We start from the raw sequence: 15,583 nt of genomic DNA, 5'->3' as shown, positions 1-15,583 counted from the left end.
GTGACTCATGGTTAGAAAGAATGTGGGTGGAGACTCCATCTTACCTCCATGCTACTACTAACCAGTTTTGTGAGCTCAGGCAACTCATTTAGTGATCATTTTAACTCTTAACTAACCACACGGTCAAGGTACCACTGTGCTCAATTGTTCAGTTGTGTCTGACTCTTTGCAGTCCTTTGGACTGTAGCCTGCCAGGCTCCTCTATCCATGGAATTTTCCAGGCAAGAATACTGGAGTGGGTTGCCATTTCCTCCTCCAAAGGATCTGCCCCATCCAGGGATTGAACTCATCTCCCTTGCATCTCCTACATGGGCAGGTGGTTTCCTTATCTGCTGAGCCATCAGGAAAGTCCCCATAATATCAGCCCTGGGACTGCTTTGACTGTTCTGTTCCTATTAATCCATGAGACCTTTATACAGTGGCTTGATCATGCGGTGGAAGTTGCCTATAGCAATAGGAATGGGGTGTCTAGAACAAAAATTGGGATAATTGTCATCCATATGTATATTTTTCTTAGTCATTGTAACATCCTCCTTACCACTTTGATAGAACTGATAGAACTCTCAGGTGGGAAAAACTTGCTAAGTGGACTTTTTAAAAATTGAGGTATAGTTGATTTATAATGTTGTGTTTCTGGTGTACAGCAAAGTGATTCATAGATATATTCTTTTTCATATTCTTTTCCATTATGGTTTATTACAGATATTGAATATAGTTCTCTGTGCTATACAGTGGGACCTTGCTGTTGATCTATTTTACATATAGTAGTGTGTATCTGCAAATCCCAAACTCCTAACTTATCTCTCCCCTGCTTTCTCCTTTGGTAACCATGAGTTGGTTTTCTAAGTCTATGAACTGTTTCTCTTATGTAAATAAGTTCATTTGTATCATATTTTAGATTACACATATAAGTGATATTGTATGAGTTTACTACATATAAGTGATATTGTATGAGTCACTTTTTGTTGAGTTTTTCTTATATTTCCTGGCTTTGTCTCTGGAACAAATGCTAATAAACCACTGAATGGCCAAAGGCAGGGGCAGAAGGCCACCGTGGAGAAGGGTCCTAGCTTATTTACTTACGTGCAGTGGTTCTCCAGTCACTTTCCTATTGACTTTCTCCAGCTAATGCTTGTAGAACGGGAATTAGCAAAGATCTGGGTATTCCCAGTGCTTGCACCTCTGTTGAAAGACTCTGCAAGGGCTTTTATTTCTACTGGAAGTTCTCTAAGGAGGTTCCAAGAAGACATGATGTGTGTTAAGTCAGTGGCTATGTTAGGGTCTCTGTTAGGAACTACTGATGGTTAGGAGTGAGGAGAGCTGAAAGTCGGAAGACGAGTATCTCTGAAGAATCCGTCTTGGTCTGGACCTCAACCTAGTCCCATTCTTCTTTAACTGATTGTTGAGGAAGGAAAGCATGGAGAAGCCAAGTAAACAGGTAGGCCATTGTCCACTGGTGACTTGGTTTTATGGAAAAAATGTAAGGCAATTTTTGAGCAGAATTCAGCAGAGCTCATCATAGAGCTGTTAATTAAGTGTTAATTATAGCCTGTCGCTGGTGGATAGTGATGGTGAAATTGTGTGGTTCGGTTTTATTTTGAAGGCATTTTGTCAGCAGCTCAGACTACAGTCAAGAAAGAATAGAAGCTATTGTTTTCTTTGTGTATCTTAGGACCGTAGCAGCTTCTGGGGCCAGTATTGAAAAGAGGATCTGTTCTTATTACTATCACGAAGTTTTATCAGAAAAAAATCTGTATCTAACTACCTGGAAATCAATTTGTTCTTTCTGCTCATGGTCTAGATTTTAGAATTTTGAACCCTAAATTCTCTTACTGATGATGGTACATGTGCCCTGCCTCCTTCTTCCACCTCCTCTGTTATTTTTCTTCAAGTTTAAGTTGAGGGAAAACAGACCTAAAAGTGTCTTCCTGGGAACACATCTTATATTTAGAAATTCCAGTTGCTGTTTCTATCTCAGTCTTGTACTTTGACTATTTTTTTTTTTTGGTAATAAATCATCTTCCAAGGTGGATATTTATTTCATAAAGTGAAAATAACGTGTGGGAAACAGTTTTGTGACTTAGGAGTCGCCCCTGAGAGAGCAAAGTTAGTGGATTTAATTTAAAAGTTGACTAACTCTGGAATAGAGGGGACCTAATCCTTAATTTTTTCCCCCTCCCAGATATTTGAAGGGCAATGAGCAGGACTAATAGTCGCAAGCCACATAAGGAAACTGTCTTCTGCTTCACAATGTCCTTCTCTTGTTATCTAGTGGAGTTTTGTAAGTGACTGTGAAAACGAGGTGTTTTCTCCACTTCATTGTACTGTGGAGGCAAAATGAGATCAAGTGACTCATCCAAGACCAGACAGAAGGTCCTGGCTCGGCTGGGCAGAGATACAGACCTGAGTATTCAGATGCATTTCCTTGTGGGGTTGATCTGTCTCCTGTGGGTCAGAATAAGAGGAGCATCATCACACCGTGATAGTCTTCCCCTAGATCTGTTGCTTTGGCCTCAGCAATCCTGCTAATCTAACGTCTTCAGTCAGCTTTGTTCCCCGCATCCAGAAGATTCCAGTTTTCCTTTGGAGCAGGGACAGAGGCAAACGCGGGGTAGAACTGGTTAATTAGATTAACTAGATGTCTTCTAGGTCATGAGGCTGCAGGACTCAGTAGAGATAACTTCCCATCAGTGATAAATTGGGAGGCACCCTCGGGACTCAGGTCATGGTGTGACAGTCAGAAATAAAGCCTGAGGACTAAGAGCACGTCTTCCCTCCAATTCTTCCCTAAAACTGGTGGGGATTCCAGAAACAGCTGATAAGCATGTGTATGTCTTCCTCCATTTCCTCAGCTACAGCAATAACTTCAGAACAGGGTTCCTCAGACTCAGCTCAACTGACATTTGGGGCCAGGTGATTCTTTGCTGTGGGCTTCCCAGGGGACTCAGTGGTAAAAAACCCTCCTGCCAATACAAGAGATGCAGGTTTGATTCCTGGGTCCGGAGGATCTCCTGGAGAAGGAAATGGCAACTCACTCCAGTGTTCTTGCCTGGAGAATCCCATGGACAGAGGAGCCTGGCAGGCTACAGTCCATAGGATTGCAAAGAGTCGGACACAACTGAACAACTAACACTTTTCACTTCTGGTCTCTACTTACTAAATACCAACAGCTTCTCTCTTACTTTAACTCCAACTGTGACAACCAAAAGTGTTTCCAGGCATTGTTAAGTGTCCCTTGAGGGGGGAAATTATCCCTACCCATTCAAATTGAGAATTATTGCTCTAGAGACTTCATGGAATACATGGAGGCTAGGCAGTTTCAGGCGTGAAAAGTGGGCTTAGCCCCACAAGTACCGTTTAGCTAAAGTCCAGGTGACTTTTGCCTGGTACTCCAGTGGGGCTGGGGATCACCTTCACAGACCCCATTTATTTCCTTTGGGACTGTGATTACCTCAGAGCCCCCAGTAAATATTCTTCATAAGGATTCCTTAAGAGTTGTCACTACATCTTCATTAAGAACTTGGCCCAGCTGTCTTCAGAATGCTTCTAGTTCAGCCCTGAACTGGCATGAAGCACTTAATTCAGCATGCTGGTAGGAAATTTTCAGCAAATATCATTTTCCAAGTCAAAAATGACAAGGCTGAGATGTCCGATAATGGAAGAAAAGAGGGAAGAATGGGCACAGTGGGTGGTGAGACTTGAAAGATGAAAGTGGAGGACCAGGAGCTTGGGGTCAGTGCATGAAAGGTCAGCCCCCTTTTTCCACTGGAAGAGCTTTGCCCCCTTATCCGAGACAATAAAGAAGTGTTTGCAGTTGGTTAGAAATATGCATCACTGCTTCAAAGACCTTAGAGATGTGAGTGATGTGTCCATTATCAATTATTCCAGATCATCTTTCTGATGTCTTCCCTTCCTTTTCCAGCTGCCAACAATTAGACATGTGCATCTGGCAGCAATTTCAGTTTTTCGTCAAGTTCCTCAAGCAGCATTGACCTCACTCTCCTGTTCAGTTGAGAGATTGGGGAAAAGAATTCGGAAACAACAGCCACTCAGTCCCTTCCCCAACAATTAGAAACATGCCTTAGCACCTGGAGAGAATGCCTAAGAGTCCCAGTGACCATGCATTTAAGCCTATTTATGAGAACTCTTTGTAAATTCTTTCATGTATAAGTCTTTTCGTTAGCTGACTTAGATAGGGTGGGGATCTTCAAGCTTCTAATTTCTTCCTGGCAAGCAGCAGAAGTGGCCTTTCTGTGACATTTCTGTAGATGGCATCCATGAAGAGCTGCTCAAAGACCTGTTGATGCTGTTTATCCCAGTGTTCAACTGGAGCTGTTCCCTTTGTATTCAGTAGGTAAGCAGGTCTTTGTCTTGTCTGAGGACAAGACTTTTTGTCTAAAGATCAAGGACTTCATCTCACAAGGTCCTATTTTTAGCATTTTACTGCTACGACTTTTACTACTTTTATGTTTTGTTCTGGCCTTTCCCCCATACCCACCTCCTCTCTGAAGTAACTTTTCTCTCTTCCCAAGACACCTCCTAATCTTGACTTCAGGTTCGGTTCTTGGCCGCCATCTTGTCTGTGGCTTCCCTGTTGCTTCCTTCTCCCACCAGGACATTTTTGTCTGCCATGTATTCGGGTTATCAGAAGGGGATAGGAGATCCAAGGATTTCTAGTTCTTCATGAGAATAGTACCAGTAAGAGTTAATGTCTGAGGGCTCATTATGTGCAAGGCACAATGATGAGAACTTTTCATGTGTTATCTCGCTGAACCTCAAGAGATGACCCTATACAATGGGCACTGTTAGCCTATGTTACGGGTGACAACACAGAAGTTTACAAGAGTTCGTAACTTGCCCAAAGGTACAGAGGGAAGAGAAGCAGGAGAAGAGAGAATGTACATTCTTAGTTTTTTTTTTTTCTTTTTTAAGTTTAACTTGGACATAAGTCCTGAGTTAAAATTGATCAGTCTAAAAACATGCAACAACCGTGTAATGGCTCTATCTTCATTCTCAAAATAACCTTTGTGGGTGGAGTGTCCTAAACTACATTTTAGAATGCAAGATTGCTTACAGGTTATTTGCATATCAGTCAGGTAGCAGCAACTCAAGGGAGAGAGTTGGTTTCAGAGAGTGTTCTTCATTATTTAGGCTGCTTAAGGAAAAAAAGAAGAACAGCTCACTTAACTACGTGGTGCAGTAGTAAAGAATCTGCCTGCCAGCGTAGGAGATGCAGGAGCGACGAGTTCTGTCCCTATGTTGGGAAGATCCCCTAGAGAAGGAAATGCAACCCACTCCAGTATTGTTGCCTGGGAAATCCTATGGGCAGAGGGATCTGGTGGGCTCCAGTCCCTGGGGTCACAGATAGTCAGACATGACTGAGTAACTGAGCATGTACACGCATACTTAACTGCCAAAAATCCCAGATGAATTCTTCCCAACACTTCCCCTTTGAAGGAAGACAAAGGCTAAATCCTTTTTATTTGTGATTTACAATGATGTGTTTCAGGAGATGTTAATCAGATGCGTGTAGTAGGGAAAGTCCTCTACTGAGTTTGACCTTCGTAGGACCAGCTGGCAATGGCCCTGTTCTCTGTTAGGCCAGTTTAATGACCAAAACACCTACAAGAGGGAGATCAGGGCCACATGGCTGTGGTACCTCGTGGTTCCTTTGAAAGATGCTTGTACAATTCAGTACATTTTTCTTGCATTACCAAGTTCTTCCATAAAGTCAACCACAACCCATATTATCGGGGACTCCGACTAAAACTTGTGGTGAGTAGGAAATAGATTAAACACAGGTTTTCCCTTTTCTCTGGCTGCCAAAAGTGATGTCAGTGGCGTTAATGATCCTTGCCTCAGCCCTCTGCAGACCTACGGCCGTCTGTGCGAATGCTTGTTCTATACTCTTGTTCCTGGGCTATTACAAAAAAGCTGATGATGGCTGATAATGAACAACTGAGCAGCCGGACAGTTACTCGAAGGTACACTCAGGCGCTTGCTTTCTTTCAGTTTATGAGAAGACTCTAGGGAGTGGGCAAAGACTGTGACGTCTGTTTAGTGTTTAACAGAAAAAAATAAAGGCAAGGGGATGAGGTTCACCCGCTTTCCTTTTGCCTAATAGAAATGGTTTTGCAAACACTTTTTACTCTCTCTACACCACATTGTAAATGAAGTGATTGTCATTTAAGTCTACAGATTTGTATCAGAGCCAAATAAAAGCTATGTCCCATACTTTTGAACATGACACAAACAAACAAACAAAACTGGTATGAAATTACAATATAAACCTCAAAGGTGCAATTGTAATTCCTGTTGGGGAGAATATACTGCAGAAAGCACTCCCATGAAGGTGGAAGAAAGCAACTTTTATGACCTTCTTCCTCAGGTAGGGAAGATGAGATCATATTATTTTCATGTCTTCAAGTAACAGGTTTATTTTAGTTGAGCTCTGTGAAAATGAAAACTTCCTGTCCCCCAGCACACGTGATCTGACTTGAAATGTTAGAGGGATTGTTTCTCTGACTTCCTCTGCCTTGATTTTCTCGTACTACTACATGGGGATAGATTAGAATTTTGGCAGAAGAGAGATTTGAGGCATTTGGGTTCACATTTAGTGGGGGAGACTATTAGGGTGTTGACACCCCCTTTGCTTTATGTTTTAATTACCTTTGGCTTTATCAGCATGCTCCGTCTTTAAGAAAGATACGGGTAGTAACTGAAGTGATTAGTCTTTGGCTTCAGAGATTTCTGAATATTTATTCAGATTTCCGTAGTAGATCATTGATGGAATACTTTTCATGGTTGAGGACCATATGTTGTCATTGTTTAAATCGTCTTCTCCATAAATCCCTAGCCTTCTTGAAAGGTTTCCAGCGCCTTCCGTCTTCTGCCCCTTTGTTGCTGGGGAAGGAGAAATCCACGCTGCTGAGAGCATCACCCGGCTGGACCACAGCGGGAGCCCACAGGCGTGATGGGCAGGGTCTTGGTCCCTCCCTCTCTTCTTCCCTGTGCATAATACGTGTGCCTGTCTTCATTGGTGGTCTCCTGAAGTCATCAGCCCTGCCAGAAGGTCTTTCCCTGGGACAAAAGGGAAGCTGGAGTGAGATGGCCTCTCACATGTTGGCAGCTCTCCCTGAATTTCTTTCCTTGGCAACTCTGTGCCATGGAAGGGCTGGCCAGCAACCGTGTTATTTTCACCAGCCCTCCCCCATGTGACTCGCACTGGGCAAAACTGCTATTTAAGCAGCTCCATTAAAGCACTGGCTTGGCCGGTCGGTTACCCTTTGCCATTTAAGACCATGAAACCAAGTCTTTCCAGCTCACTTCTGGCCTATTTTGAAAGAGGTTGGTTGCCTTTCTTTAGCTAAAATGACTGTCTCCTTTCAACATAAAGTAGCAAATACCTTGGGTCTTACTTCCGACTTGACTTCTTGAGTTCAATCCTCACTTGATTTATTTTTTCCTTCTTTTTGGTGATTATGGTCTGAAGGCTTTAAAAGACAATGTTTTTTCACTACTTAGATCTGTCTTTTCCTAAAGTCTCAGGTTGCCCACACACTTCAGTAGTACCTTGTGAAAAGCAGAGAGTCCCCCTGGCCCACACTTGAAGCTGTCTGGATTTAATTCCCTGTTCCTTGGGTAGCTGGGCTGGTAACTCTGCTTCCACCTTAGATGCAACCGTCAGGTGCACTTGGTACAAGCCAAACTCTGAGCCAGGAAATGCCTTGCATAAGGGCTTTCACCCAGTCCATCAGACAGATCCCTGCTCTTGCTTATCCGTCTGAGACTGCATGGTACACTTCCGGGACTATAAATGTATTTGATACTGATGATTTAAAGAAGAATTGCTGGGCCTGTTTTTCAGGTTTCAGGTACACTTAAAAGCAGTAATTTTGCAGTGTTTTCTAAGGTGTTTTATTATACGGAAGCATTCTAGAAGGCTTGGTCAGCTTTAAATTGGCCATATGTTGTTCATTTGTGTACCACTCTTTGTGACCCCATGTGACCCCATGGAAGCATGCCAGGCTTCCCTGCCCTTTACCGTCTCCTGGAGTTTGCTCTAACTCATGTCCACTGAGTCAGTGATGGCATGAAACCATCTCATCCTCTGTCGCCCCCTTGTCCTTCTGGCCTTAAACTTTCCCAGTATCAGGGTCTTTTCCAATGAGTTGGCTCTTTTGCATCAGGTGGCCAAAGTATTGGAGCTACAGCTTCAGTTCTTCCAATGAATATTCAGGGTTGGTTTCCTTTAGAGTTGACTGGTTGATCTGTTTGCTGTCCACGGGACTCTCGAGAGTCTTCTCTAGCAGCACACTTCAAAAGCATCAATTCTTTGGTGCTCAGACTTCTTTATGGTCCAACTCTCATATCCATACGTGACTGTGAATTGATTGCATTAGCATCAGTGGGGTAGCCAAAGAAATGAACTGTGGTTATGGTTAGTGGTACACAGTTGAATATAACTGTGTGAAAAAGAAATGAACAAATCTGGGAAGACAGGATAGAGAGAGATATCACCAGTGCCATGTTCAGCATCCTGCAAGGTACAGAGCTCCCCACCAACCTCTCTGCTCTCACATCCCTTCCACCTTCTTTCTTTTTCTAATCCCAATCAAAGGTAATCTTCTCCTCTGAAAGGAGTTCCCCTATGCCCCCACCAATTTTTCTAAATACTTTGCATGTGCCATTTCCTTAAGGACTTAGGCATTTGGAAAACAAACCCAAGAAGCCAGAGGGTTTTTTTTTTTCTGCTTTTAAATCATCATACTTCTCCCCATACACCATGAATTGGGAGGCCGGGAAAGGGGTTACAATACCAAGAAGGTTTAAAAAGTTGGTTAACATTTTATCTTATCACAGATTTTTCAGAATGGGAAAGATCTAAATATTAAATCTATTAAAGCATTATCTTCCTCGCTACTTAAAAATCTTTGACATTAGATATAGAATATTAAAAGTTCAAAAATTTTTAAGTAAATAGTAAAATCAGAACCATAGCTAAATAGTAGTTTTCCTTAGGTGACAGGAATTATAATGATTATAATGAATTATGTTTATTCCTTCCTTACATTTACTGTCTCTTATAAATTTTCTTTATTATGCTGAAGGTTTTTTTGTTTTCAGTCACAGCTGTTTATGTTAAGTGAAAGAGAAATATGCTGTTTGACACATTTCTTCAAGTGAAGGAATTTATTTATATGAATTTTTCTAGTTGAGTCTACAGTGTAAGATCTCAAACAATGATCTCCATTGAAGAAAAGTCATTACTATAGTCTTTTTTTTTTTTTTCCAGCCATAGTTGGATGAAGAAGAGTTTCTTTCTGGCTACATTTTAGTGCATGACAACAGCCAAGCAACTTACAATATTTTTACTTCTGTTTTCTTAGTAAAGTAGAAAGTGGTGTTCTAACCAGGTATTTCAACTATGTTGCACTTAACAAGTTGGCAGGAAGTTTCAAGGTGTTTAAATACAAGATAAAAACCTTTAGACAGTGGGTTTGACTAAAAATGCATTGCTGAAAAGGAGCAGATCCTTCTTTTGTGCTTATATCATAACTGTATGCTGTTTCAGCTGCTCACCCAGTGGAGACTAATCAGTAGGCTGAGACAGTGTGAAAGGAAGCAGAAGCTTTATTTGTTTTTCAGCTCTAGCCAGCAGAGTTTAAGTGGGTCGAGTCCAGGAGATGTAAATTCCTACTGGATACAATAATGCAATAATCCATAGGTCTCAAGTAGCATAGTCAAGCGTTGACTTATTTGATAATGCTTTAAAAATTGCATTTTTCATTACTGGCAACGGGATTAGGCGGATTTTATCCTGTGAGGACACATGCGGACCATAGATGCTGATGTGGTGATGAAATTTTTGTCAAAATGTAATTTCCTGCTACTAAATCTTGTGCCAGGTGCATCGTATTTCTGGGTTCAAAAGTCATTCCCCAGTGATATAACTCGAGAGAATAGATCACAGGAACATCACCATTTGATATTTACACAGTTCTTCTCCAAGGATATGTTTTGCTTTTTCTTGTTTCCAGTTTATGAGTGCTACAAATGAGTTTTTGTAAAACATCCTAGCAATGTTTGCCTTGTGTGGTTGATTGGGAGTCTTGAAATTGTGTATATAAAGTGCATTAAACACACATTACCCATGTCTTCTTTTTCAGTATGTATTACAGTCTTTACCATTGTATTTGTGTCACTCAGCAGATGTTTATTGCATTTAATGACTGTGGGAGCTTAGAATGGATGGGTATATTTCCAAGTTGCAAAAATGTATGAATATAATTCATAGATGTGTATTTTTGTCGTTTAGTCACTGTATCGTGCCATGCATGCAAATAAATTTGCATGGTTGCCCTTCTTCAAGTGGGTTGCTTTATTCAAGCTCAGCCCTTATGGATTGCAAGTGTGTAGTGGTAGGCATATAGACAGATAAACTGAAGTCCCATGAGGCATCTGCTAAGGTCTGTCTGTAAAGTTAGGACAGTTCCTTTCCAACAAAACTCTACAGTGATGTTTTTGGAACTTTAGTTTTGGAGTTCTTTGGCTTTAGATAATACCTCACTGGGAACCATTACCCAGCTTAATCAGCCCTTTTATTCACCATATTTGGGTCTCAAAGCTTTTTGCCTGTCTCCAAAGATCAGATGTGCCCTCCAAGGGCCAAACTGGCTGCTATAGAGACCATTCAAAAGGGTATGCCCAAAGCTGAGAAGGCAGTTGCAAGAAAGAAAGGGGACTTGAAGAAGGCATTCCAAAAATGCTTTGAACAATGCTGCATGCTTGGAATAAGTATGCAGATCTGAGGTGGCTGTGTGCAAGAGTCCTCACTGAGGATCTTTGTGAAAAATCTGTCTTGTTTACTCAGTGGCTAAACTTTATGTACGGACACACACACACCCTTGTACAAAAATAAACTGGGCAAACTTCAGACTGTCCCTTTAAATTTTCCTCTCTTGCTTATTGATGGCTTCTGCTCCTGTCCCCTCCATGTCAGCCTTACCTACCACCTTCTCACTTACTTTATTCCTAGACTAGCTGGCACTGGTAGGTAGCATTAGTTACTGAGGCCTGTGTTGATCAGGATTTATGATGAAGGCTTTGAAAAGCAGTATGCCAAAATTTTTTGGAGGGAACGGTATATGATGGAATTGATATATCCTTTGATTTCCTGCCCTTTGACCATACTACTTGTGGAAAATTACCAGGATGGTGTCAAGGGTGCAAGGGTATGTGTGTGTGGTCCACAGCAATAGATTTCAGCCTCTAGGGACTATATATTTTTCTTTTCCTCTCCTCAAAGGGGCCCCAATTTCCACCCTTGTGCATCCATGCAGGTTGGCACGTGTGGTGACACAACTGGTTATAGTTTGTTCCTGTGCTAAGCTGTTCATTCAGCTCTTCTGGATAAGAGCCAGATGTAAAATCAAAAGCATACCCTTGACTTTTTAAATTGGCAGCATGTTTGTCTCAAGCCTTTTAATAAAACATGGCCTTCTTACCTAATTTTAGGATGTATGAAACTGTGTTAAGCTGCACATAGATATCTTGGTAGGAACATTTTGATAGATTGCAATATAGGTTCAGAAGAAACTTGAAAGTAAGTAAGATCTCTGGGGTTTTAGAAAGGCTAGGTTATTGTTTCACTTGTAGCAACCACATGAAGTAAATCCTGTCTCCTTGATAATAAAAGAGATAAGCCTGGTGTGGTTTTTTGTTTGTTTGTTTTTACCTTGATGTCTCCATGTCAAGTCTTTATTTGCAAGTAGAAACATAGACTTTATCTGTCATTTAGGGCTGAAGTTAATACTGTGACATGAGCAGAAATCTCTTAGTAAAACGTGAATCCTTATCTGGTAAATTTCAGCTTACCTGAAAGCGGTTCTGTAGATGATCAATGCTGGTGGGTCCCAGCCATACTCTCCTGCAAAGAGGAGAGCGAGAGGCAGAGGGGAAAAAAAAAAATTTGTATTGGTCAACATTTACCCTGTGTGGACTTTCAGGTCTGCTGCTGCCCTTGTCATGGACATGGATCATTACTGCTATGTGCTGATCATATCACAAAGTATGTCCTTGTGGTCCCTTCACTTATTTAAAGATGTCTTGGTCTGTCATTCACGGTGCCTCACCACCTACACAACCCACATTTGCAGATGTCTCTCCTCTTTCCCCTTTGCAGATACCCTGTGTTCTGACAAAACTACCTTCCTCACTTGACCTGACCAGGGCTGTGTGCTCATCCCCCCTGGGGCTTATTTTGTCCTGTGCCCTCCGTGGGAAGTGTGCCTTGTCCCTTTCATTCCTTCCACTCATATTTAGTGAGTTCCTGCTCTGTGCCAGCACTGAAACACCATTTCCACATCTCCAGACTCTTCCAAACCAAGCCAAGTGTGTCAGAGAGGTGCTTCCTTTACACTCCCAGCTAGAAATGTTCTTCCTTCCTCTGTACATCCAGGGCAGGAGTCCCTAATCCCTGGACCACGGACTGTTACTGGTCTGTAGACCATTAGGAACTGAAACACACATCAGGAGTGACTGATGGATGAGAGAGACAGGGAAGCTTAATCTGTATTTACAGCTGCTCCCCGTTGCTGGCATTACTGTCTGAGCTCTGCCTCCCATCAGATCAGTGGCAGCATTAGATCCTCATAGGAGTGTGAACCCTACTGTGAACTGTGCATGCAAGGGATCTAGGTTGCATGCTCCCTATGAGAATCACTTCAAAACCATCCTTTCTCTGCAGCCCTGGGAAAAATTGTTTTCCATGAAACTGGTCTCTGATGCCAAAAAGATTGGGGACCACTGATAAACAGCTTTTTGCCTATTGCACCTTTTGTGGAATTCACCCTGTTTCAACTTTACATTCTCTGTTTGTGAATGAAGCTTACCTTCCTTGCTAGAATTTCTGGAAAGCAGAGCCTATAGCAGAATTCACCATTGTAGCCTCGATAGTACTTAATGCAACCATTTACTTATTTGACAGGTATTGATTGATTAGCTCTGCTGTGCCTCCTCCTGCTCAGGACATCCTATAAATATTGATGTTTCTATAGATACCTTTTGGATGCGTGAAAAATAAGGCTCTCAGAAGGACTATCTAATGTTAAGATTGAGAGTGAATGAGACTTTATAAGTTTGAGAAGGGGTCTACTCCTGAGGGGAATGGGTAACACTCATTGTGATCTGACTTTTAAACTGCGTAGAAGAAATGTTGTGTTTCTGCCAGAATAACTTATCTCTGTTAGACCTAAATTAGAACCCCCTTTTTAAATTTAATGATTAACTAGGTCTCTTTTGCTTAGACATTCTTTTGCATCTAGAATTTTCCTATCAACCAATGTCAACTTAAAAACCAATTTCAGATTTTATAATGGGAAAACCCTGCAACTTCAAATTCTAAAATCTCCATTTGACTTTTAATCAAAAGAAGATTAAGCATAGCCTGACGGTAACCTGCTTACCATATTTTGTAGTTGTTTTACACAAAAGCTTCAGTGGACGTTTTTATTTTGATCATAAGAACATCAAAGTGTTCTGTGTTTTTGTGTTGCTAAACCTCTGAAACCTCCAAACCACATCGATTGGTTTGCTGACTTAATATTGACTATTGTGACTTTGTGATTGCTTTAGACTCTTGCATTTTGAAAGAAAAAAAGAAGTTAAATACAGTTTGTTTATTTTTCTGAAGTACTCAGTACTGCCTGTGCCTGTAACTTCAGTTTATCCCATGCTGTCCTGCTGTCCCTTTTTAAAGAAAAACGCTAAAGAAGTGATTGAACGTGTGTTTTGAGATGCTGATGATGACGGATTCTTTCATTTTTCTTTTCAGAATGAAGACCTAAATGACCTCAGCAAATCCTCCTTTAACTCATGGGTACCCAGACTCTAAATATTTCATGATTCACAACCAGGACCTCACATCTTCCTCCTCAGTAGATGGTACGATGCACCCATTTCAGTTTGTTTACTTTACACAATCCTCAGGAGTTTGTTGACTGAACTGCACGTTCTATATCGTGCCAAGAAAAAAGCACTGTGACACCAGAACAATGAGTCTGCATAAACTTCATCTTCAACCTTAAGGACTTAGCTGGCCACATGAGCTGATGGGCCACCGTGCCACGAGAGAATGAGTTTACGCTCATTGCATTTACAAGACACATTTCATCTGCTGCTGAAACCGTGTACGACAGAGCATCATTGTAAATTATTTCCTATGGAACTGTTGCATTGGGTGGAGAGAGTATTAAATATTTAACATAGGTTTTTGATTTATATGTGTAATTTTTTTAATTAAAATGTAACTTTTCTTACAGCACATCTTTTTTGGGGGGGATGTGGAACTGAGGTATACAGTGTTCTATTGAAAAGAGTGGAGCAAATGCTTAAAACAAGGCTAACGAGTAGAATAGGGTACGATCCTTGTTTTAAGATTGTAATTCAGAAAAGTAATATAATAAGAATCATAGTGCCATAGATTTTGGTTCTCAATTGTATAGTTCTATTTGCTGATACTATCTCTTGTAATATAGCCTTGATGTTGAGCTGAGATCCTTACAAGAATTGATCTTAATTTTGTATTTTTTTTTTTCTGTAAGGCAATAGGCCATGTTAATGAAACTGAAGAAGGATATATTCTGCTGGGTATTTTCAAGTGTCAGCTTAAAATTGGCAATTGAATGGAAGCAAAATTACAAGAAAAGGCAATCAGTGTCTTCCTTTGTATATACTGTAAAGAGGAGGAGACATGGGTGATCCCTTCGAATCAAAAGCTCTCTTTGGAATGAATAATGTGGGTGTTTGTAAATTCTGGAAATTTCTTTCTATTCATAATAAACTAGAGACTGTTGATCTTTTCTTCTCCCCCTTCCCCCACTTCCTGTTCCATTGCCACCAATTTTTTTTTTCCTGTTGCACACGTTAGGATCTTTCATTTCCTGCATTGTCTCAAAAAAGATATAAGACAAGTGAGTACTTGTCTTTCATTTCTAACCAGAAATTAAAATTCCAGAACATGTTTTTTACAATGACCAGGGCTACATTGTCACTTTTCCTTAAGACTCTTATCTCATGTTTTCTGAGAACGTCCAGTGTAACATTATTTAACTGAATGTAATTTGGTCCATTCGCCCTGGTGGCTACTGGCCTGTGTGTGATTAGTTAATAAAACCCAGGGTGCAGAGAGCACATCAAAGCATAATGACCTGCTAGGGAAACATCTAGCCAGCAGTGAAAATGTTAATCCTTTTCTTGTTTGGAAAGTACACACATCTTGGAATTTTTCCTCGTGAAAGAGAAATGGCAATGAACATACTAAAAGAAATTGCCTACAGAGTTTTGAATCTTTTGATCAGGAAACTTCCTAAAAGTTCAGTGAATTAAGTCTAGTATCAGGCTCCCCTGGAGTCCGTGTGAATGCTCTATCAGGAATCCCCAGCCCTGCTGTTGAGAGGAGCAAGATTTTCTTTCACTGAAGGGTTGAGCTCCCTGGTTGGGGGAGGGGTTGCCAGGAAGGGGCCAGGGTTGGGGGCCATCGCAGTGGCTGCTCATCAACGGGTCAGGGACCCCCACCCCCACC

General features: G+C 41.3%; 1 protein-coding gene across 2 annotated transcripts in view; it reads left to right on the top strand.

The window, feature by feature from the left end:
* IRS1 (insulin receptor substrate 1) overlaps positions 1 to 14,856 on the top strand; it is a 64,312-nt gene extending 49,456 nt beyond the window's left edge. For both annotated transcript variants that reach the window (XM_006074094.4, XR_006548972.2), the window contains one exon: positions 13,835 to 14,856. The gene's annotated coding sequence lies outside the window, so the exon portion shown is untranslated. The remainder of the gene's footprint in view (positions 1 to 13,834) is intronic.
* Positions 14,857 to 15,583: the final 727 nt, after the last annotated feature.

Source organism: Bubalus bubalis, chromosome 2, assembly GCF_019923935.1.
Source record: "Bubalus bubalis isolate 160015118507 breed Murrah chromosome 2, NDDB_SH_1, whole genome shotgun sequence".
NCBI lineage: Eukaryota > Metazoa > Chordata > Mammalia > Artiodactyla > Bovidae > Bubalus > Bubalus bubalis.
Note: the sequence above shows the minus strand (reverse complement) of the source record. Positions and strands in the feature narration are given on the sequence as shown.